This window comes from Heptranchias perlo, chromosome 13 (assembly GCF_035084215.1).
Source record: "Heptranchias perlo isolate sHepPer1 chromosome 13, sHepPer1.hap1, whole genome shotgun sequence".
Lineage (NCBI taxonomy): Eukaryota > Metazoa > Chordata > Chondrichthyes > Hexanchiformes > Hexanchidae > Heptranchias > Heptranchias perlo.
In genome coordinates this window covers 17,542,045-17,549,658 of record NC_090337.1, presented here as the reverse complement: position 1 = coordinate 17,549,658, position 7,614 = coordinate 17,542,045, and positions in this window count along the sequence as shown.

Sequence of the window (7,614 nt, the reverse complement as noted above, 5' to 3'; positions counted from 1 at the left end):
CAGGTAGTGAAGAAAATGCATGCTGTCTGACCACATCCTCTCTGCCATGACCTGAAACCTCTCTCTAGCGCTGGTTAGATCTCTCTTCCCACCTTCAATCCTAAATCCTCCCGACAGTCCTGTCCGGATCTGTTGCCCCACACTTTGTCGCAGCATCCAAAATTACTTTCTTTTATTGCCACTCTGGATTTTTTAAGTCCCACTCCTACCCTTTGCTTTCCTGTAGTCCTCCTCCTGGCATTTGTATTTTTTTAATGCTGCTCCTCACATTTGTGTTTTTTGTAGTCTTCATCCTCTGTTTGTGTTTTTTTGATAGTCTAGTATTTCTGTTTTATTCTTTACTCTCATTTCAGTTGTTTGTATATTTTTCTGAGTCCCCCTCCTACTGTTTTTTTTATCCTTTTGCTCCTAGTATTTCTCCTTTTTAGTCCCACTGCTGATGTTTTTGTGTTTTTTGGTGCGGCTTCTCATATTTGAGCTTTCTTCGACTTACTCCTTGTGCTTTGTGTTTCTAAGTTCTGCTCCTGATCTTTTTGTGTTCTCTTTTAATCTTCTACCTGATATTTATGTATTTTTTAGTGTTGCTGTTACCCTATAACTCCTGCTTCCTTTCTTTAATTTTTAAGTATGGCTCTGATGCTCATTTTCAATCCCACTGTTTATGGTTTCTTTTTTAGTGTCAATCCGGGTCATTTTTTAGTACTGCTCCCGTTATTTGTGTATTTTTATTCCACTCATTTGTATTTTTAACTATAGTTTTACTGTTTCTTTTAAGTACCACTTCCAATAAATCTCTTTCTTGTAGTCTTGCTCTCACTCTGATTTTTTTAAACTCCCATTCGTGGTGTTTGTATTTTCCAATACTGGTGTTTCTTTTTTTAAATTACTATTCTTTTTAGTCATGCTTCTGGTTTTCTGTTTTAAAAAAAATCCACACACTCTGAAACCTCCCAAAAACTCATCTCCCCAATACTTAAAAATGCATTATTTTTAGTTTTCCTTCATACTTTTTCTCTCACAATTATCTTCATCCTGACTGCTCTGGCTATTTCTTTTGTGCTTGGACCTCATCCCACTAATTTATCTGTGCACACCATTCACCAACACCAAATTCTCCTGAACCCCAAACTTCCTTCTCAAACTTTTCAGCACTTTCGATCAACTTTTACCACCCACCTGCCACTACGGCCCCTTTTGCAATCACTATTATGTCCCTCGGCACAACCTGTTTCCTCATCTTTCCTTCTTAAAGTTTCATACCTTCCAACACTAAAGTATTACTCTTCAAACTACAACCTCCGACTGTCACTTCTCGAACTCCCCACTTTCATTTCAATAAAGAAACTGACACGATCACAAATATAAAATTCTCAAAATGCTTTTATTATATGATTTATATGTGAGAGACTACATTCAAATTATGTTCAATACTTTGGTATACATCTTACAGAAAAATTGTGCTTTATTTACACACACATCTATTATATATGACATATTTTAACGGTATTGCATCTGCAGGTGGTGCTGTGAGCATAACATTATGTGACCAATTTAACAAAGTAGGATTCCCCTAACATTACGTAAGGGGCTGCTGTACTTTCCATCCCCTTCAGAAGTCCTAAAGTGCCAGTTATCCTCTTCATTCACAATACACTTGCATCAAACGACAGAAACTCTTTAACTGGCTTAAACCAGCCTAAGCTCCATTAAACCAGCAAGAAATTAAGATCAATGATGTCCCCAAGGACATTTTTTTCCTCCAAATCAGGTGGCGCAAAGCATGTTCAGCGACGTGTGCGCATTTAAATGGCTGAATTGCTAACCAAATGGAAGCGCATCATTGATATAGGGAATCGCCTTTTTAAGAAACAATCACCTCCGCTGCAGAAAAGATACTTGGGAAATCTTAGCTGAAGGTACCAAGAGCAAGCTTATCATTGTATTTGACACGATAAAGAAGCTGGCCATTGCACCAATGATGCCCGCCTGTCGGAACTCCTGGGCAATCAGTAATGCAAGCCCACCAATGTTGGAATACCAGTAAATAGGAATAGCATGAACACTGGATCATATACTTTGCCCGCCCCCTCCCCACAAAGAGAAAGAACAATTCCCTCCTCTCCCCCCTCCCACCAAGGATTTCTTTTTTAAGTGTTACAGTAGGCATCCTCACCAATTCCCACTACCCAACCAGATCTCACAATCAACTAAAATAAGGGTAAATAAGAATAGATTTTCATTGTATTGATCCATTTGTTATGAACGCGTCTATAACTTATTTGTTTTACGGAAACAGAACTTTCTAAACTTTAAAAAAAAAGTCTGGAAAACCCAATTCATATTTTATCTCGAATTGGCATGACTCGTTTAAAGTTGTCACCGAGTTAAATTGCAGCATTTTACCACCATGGCAAAGAAATCGCACCGTTAGCGGCAGGATCAATACATTGGCCATTGGCTTCGCTGCTCATGATTCGCTGCAGCCTATTCTAATTTGAAATGAAGGAAAATGTGGAAGACGTTATCAGTGGCGCGATGGGCAGGCTAAAAGTCGAAATTTAAGGTGTATATCGCCGATCCCACCGCTGATGGAAAATCTGGGCCAGTATTAGAAATATTATATTAGTGGGGCCTCAATTATTCACAATATTTATTAACGACTTAGATGAAGGCATAGAAAGTCTCATATCTAAGTTTGCCGATGACACAAAGATTGGTGGCATTGTAAGCAGTGTAGATGAAAACATAAAATTACAAAGGGATATTGATAGGTTAGGTGAATGGGCAAAACTGTGGCAGATGGAATTCAATGTAGACAAATGTAGACACTTTGGATCAAAAAAGGATAGAACAGGGTACTTTCTAAATGGTAAAAAGTTAAAAACAATGGATGTCCAAAGGGACTTAGGGGTTCAGGTACATAGATCATTGAAGTGTCATGAACAGGCGCAGAAAATAATCAATAAGGCTAATGGAATGCTGGCCTTTATATCTAGAGGACTGGAGTACAAGGGGGCAGAGGTTATGCTGCAGCTATACAAAACCCTGGTTAGACCGCACCTGGAGTACTGTGAGCAGTTCTGGGCACTGCACCTTTGGAAGGACATATTGGCCTTGGAGGGAGTGCAGCGTAGGTTTACTAGAATGATACCTGGACTTCAAGGGTTAAGTTACGAGGAGAGATTACACAAATTGGGGTTGTATTCTCTGGAGTTTCGTAGGTTAAGGGGTGATCTGATCGAAGTTTATAAGATATTAAGGGGAACGGATAGGGTGGATAGAGAGAAACTAGTTCCACTGGTTGGGGACTCTAGGAGTAGGGGGCACAGTCTAAAAATTAGAGCCAGACCTTTCAGGAGTGAGATTAGAAAACATTTCTACACACAAAGGGTGGTAGAAGTTTGGAACTCTCTTCCACAAATGGCAATTGATACTAGCTCAATTGCTAAATTTAAATGTGAGATAGATAGCTTTTTGGCAACCAAAGGTATTAAGGGATATGGGCCAAAGGCAGGTATATGGAGTTAGATCACAGATCAGCCATGATCTTATCAAATGGCGTAGCAGGCACGAGGGGCTGAATGGCCTACTCCTGTTCCTATGTTCCTATGTTCCTATCCCCGATTTTAATCACTCCACCATTGGTGGCCGTGCCTTCAGCTGCTTAGGCCCTAAGCTCTGGAATTCCCTCCCTAAATCTCTCCGCCTCTCTCTCCTCCTTTAATACGCTCCTAAAACCTACATCTTTGACCAAACTTTTGGTTACCTGACCTAATACCTCCTAATGTGCTCGTGTGAAGCGCCTTGGTACGTTTTACGATGTTAAAGGTGCTATATAATTGCAAGTTGTTGATTTGGTATCTGATTTACATTTTAGAAATTTCCAAATAGCCGACTCAAGAACTGGACTGTCTGGTCCAGCTGGTTAAAAACAGAAAATGCTGGTTGGCAGCCTTAGAGAAAGGAGATTTTCATCCCATCAGTTTAAGCTGGATTGAAGCCCGGGTTCTTTATCAGTTATTCAATTTCCTTTTACATATGTAAAAGTGGTCAGACACTGTTGCTTCAATAAGCTGTGCACAGAATGGCTGGATATGGCTTAATGCCAGTCATTCCACACTTGAGAAATTTGGTCACGCTGTCAGGAGGAGGTGCCAAGTAGAGTCTAGGTAATTCCTCAAAGGGAAGGAGAGGAAATTGTAGTGTGAGTCACCATGGGACACTTTTGGGCATACCCAAACAGTCATTCAAACATAGCATTGGCAGAGGACCAAGGGCAGACTGCCTGCCACAGCTGTGAGACTCTGCAAGGCATGAGACAGAGAAAGACAGAATATATTTTAAAATGGAGGTTGTGAGGCTAAGTGTTTATATGTATAGAGGATTGGGTCAGGCAATAATTTTAAAGGTCTAAAAATTATATAAAATATAACAGGTGTTCAAAAATCACTGGTTTGTAATGAGTAATAAAATTGTAATAAATGGATTAATGCCACTGCTAAAATATCAGAGAACCTCAGAGATGTGGCAGTAATATGTGATCATAAATGTCTTTAAATTTATTTTATTTTCTGTGTGTTTTTGCTTCCTTTGGTCAATTCTTAATGCAGTAATGTTAAAATTTACAGTGGTTTTTGATTATAATTCTACTTTTTCTAAGGCTGTTTCACATTTCTTTGTAACATGCATAAGTTCTCAAGTAGATATTGGTGGTACATCGAGTTACATCAAAACTACAGCACAGAAACAGGCCATTCGACCCAACTGGTCTATGCTGGTGTTAATGCTCCACATAAAGCCTCCTCCCTTCCGACTTCATCTAACCCTATCAGGATACCCTTCTAATTCTTTCTCGCCTCATCTGCTTATCTAGCTTCCCCTTAAATGCATCTCTGCTATTTGTCTCAACTACTCCCAGTGATAGCGCATTCCACATTCTTACCACTCTTTGAATCATAGAATGGTTACAGCACAGAAGGAGGCTATTCGGCCTGTCGAGCCCATGCCGGCTCTCTGCAAGAGCAATCCAGCTAGTCCCACTCCCCCACCCTTTCCCTGCAGCCCTGCAAATTTTTTCCCTTCAAATACTTATCCCTTTTGAAAGCCACAATTGAATCTGCCTTCACCATCCTTTCAGGCAGTGCATTCCAGATCATAACCACTTGCTGCATAAAAAAGTTTTTCCTCATTTCGCCTTTGGTTCTTTTGCCAATCACCTTAAATCTGTATCCTCTGGTTCTCTGGGTCCTATGGGTAAAGAAGTTTCTCCTGAATTCCCTACTGGAATTATTAGTCATGATGTGGAGATGCCGGTGATGGACTGGGGTGTACAAATGTAAGGAATCTTACAACACCAGGTAAGAGTCCAACAGTTTTATTTGAAAATCACAAGCTTTCGGAGGCTTTCTCCTTTGTCAGGTGAGTGTTGGATTCCTTGAAAATTACCGCATATATAGTCAGAGAACAATGCCTGGTGATTACAGATAATCTTTCCAACTGCCCGTTATCAAGGCAATCAAAGGAATTGAATACTGTTCAGACAGAGAGACATTAGATACAAGACTACTGAATATACAAACGGCCAGAACCAAAGACAGAGAGAGAGAGAGAGAGAGAGAGAAACATCCGAAAGGAAGAGAAAGAGAGAGAATGACCAGTTGTATTAAAAACAGATAACTTTTTTTTCCGCTGGTGGGGTTACGTGTAGCGTGACATGAACCCAAGATCCCGGTTGAGGCCGTCCTCATGGGTGCGGAACTTGGCTATCAATTTCTGCTCGACGATTTTGCGTTGTCGTGTGTCTCAAAGGCCGCCTTGGAGAACGCTTACCCGATGATCGGTGGCTGAATGTCCTTGACTGCTGAAGTGCTCCCCAACTGGGAGGGAACCCTCCTGCCTGGTGATTGTTACGCGGTGTCCGTTCATCCGTTGTCGCAGTGTCTGCATGGTCTCGCCAATGTACCACGCTCCGGGGCATCCCACGGCGAAGAATCACTGAAGAGACTACACAATAACATCAACAAGTTCCATCCCACCATCAAACTCACCATGGACTACTCCTCAGAATCGGTTTCTTTCTTGGACACACGAATCTCCATTAAAGATGGGCACCTCAGCAGCTCACTCTACCGCAAGCCCACGGACAAGCTCACGATGCTCCACTTTTCCAGCTTCCACCCTAACCACATCAAAGAGGCCATCCCCTATGGACAGGCCCTGCGAATACACAGGATCTGCTCAGACGAGGAGGAACGCGATGGACACCTACAGACGCTGAAAGACGCCCTCGTAAGAACGGGATATGACGCTCGATTCGTCGATCGACAGTTCTGACGGGCCACAGCGAAAAATCGCATAGACCTCCTCAGAAGACAAACACGGGACGCAACCAACAGAGTACCCTTCGTCGTCCAGTACTTCCCTGGAGCGGAGAAACTACGCCATGTTCTCCGCAGCCTTCAACATGTCATCGATGACAACGAACACCTCGCTATGGCCATCCCCACACCTCCACTACTCGCCTTCAAATAGCCACCCAACCTCAAACAGACCATCGTTCGCAGCAAATTACCCAGCTTTCAGGAGAACAGCGTCCACGACACCACACAACCCTGCCACGGCAACTTCTGCAAGACATGCCAGATCATTGACAGAGATACCACCATCACACGAGAGGACACCACCCACCAGGTACATGGTTCAAACTCCTGTGACTCGGCCAATGTTGTCTACCTCATACATTGCAGGAAAGGATGGTACATTGGCGAGACCATGCAGACACTGCGACAACGGATGAACGAACACTGCGCAACAATCGCCAGACAGGAGGGTTCCCTCCCAGTCGGGGAACACTTCAGCAGTCAAGGACATTCAGCCACCGATCATCGGGTAAGCGTTCTCCAAGGCGGCCTTTGAGACACACGACGACGCAAAATCGTCGAGCAGAAATTGATAGCCAAGTTCCGCACCCATGAAGACGGCCTCAACCAGGATCTTGGGTTCATGTCATGCTACACGTAACCCCACCAGCGGAAAAAAAAGTTATCTGTTTTTAATACAACTGGTCATTCTCTCTCTTTCTCTTCCTTTCGGATGTTTCTCTCTCTCTCTCTCTCTCTGTCTTTGGTTCTGGCCGCTTGTATATTCAGTAGTCTTGTATCTAATGTCTCTCTGTCTGAACAGTATTCAATTCCTTTGATTGCCTTGATAACGAGCAGTTGGAAAGATTATCTGTAATCACCAGGCATTGTTCTCTGACTATATATGCGGTAATTTTCAAGGAATCCAACACTCACCTGACGAAGGAGAAAGCCTCCGAAAGCTTGTGATTTTCAAATAAAACTGTTGGACTATAACCTGGTGTTGGAAGATTCCTGGAATTATTAGTGACTATTTTATATTTAAGACATCCAGTTTTGGACTCCCCCACAAATGGAAACACTTTCTCTACGTCTATTCTATCAAATCCTATCATTATCTTAAAGACCTCTATCAGGTCACCCCTCAGCTTTCTCACTTCTAGAGAAAAGAGTCCAAGCCTGTTCAGCCTTTCCTCATAAGGATATCCTCTTCTGAAATCCATGCTGACTATTCTTTATTATATTTTCATTCTTT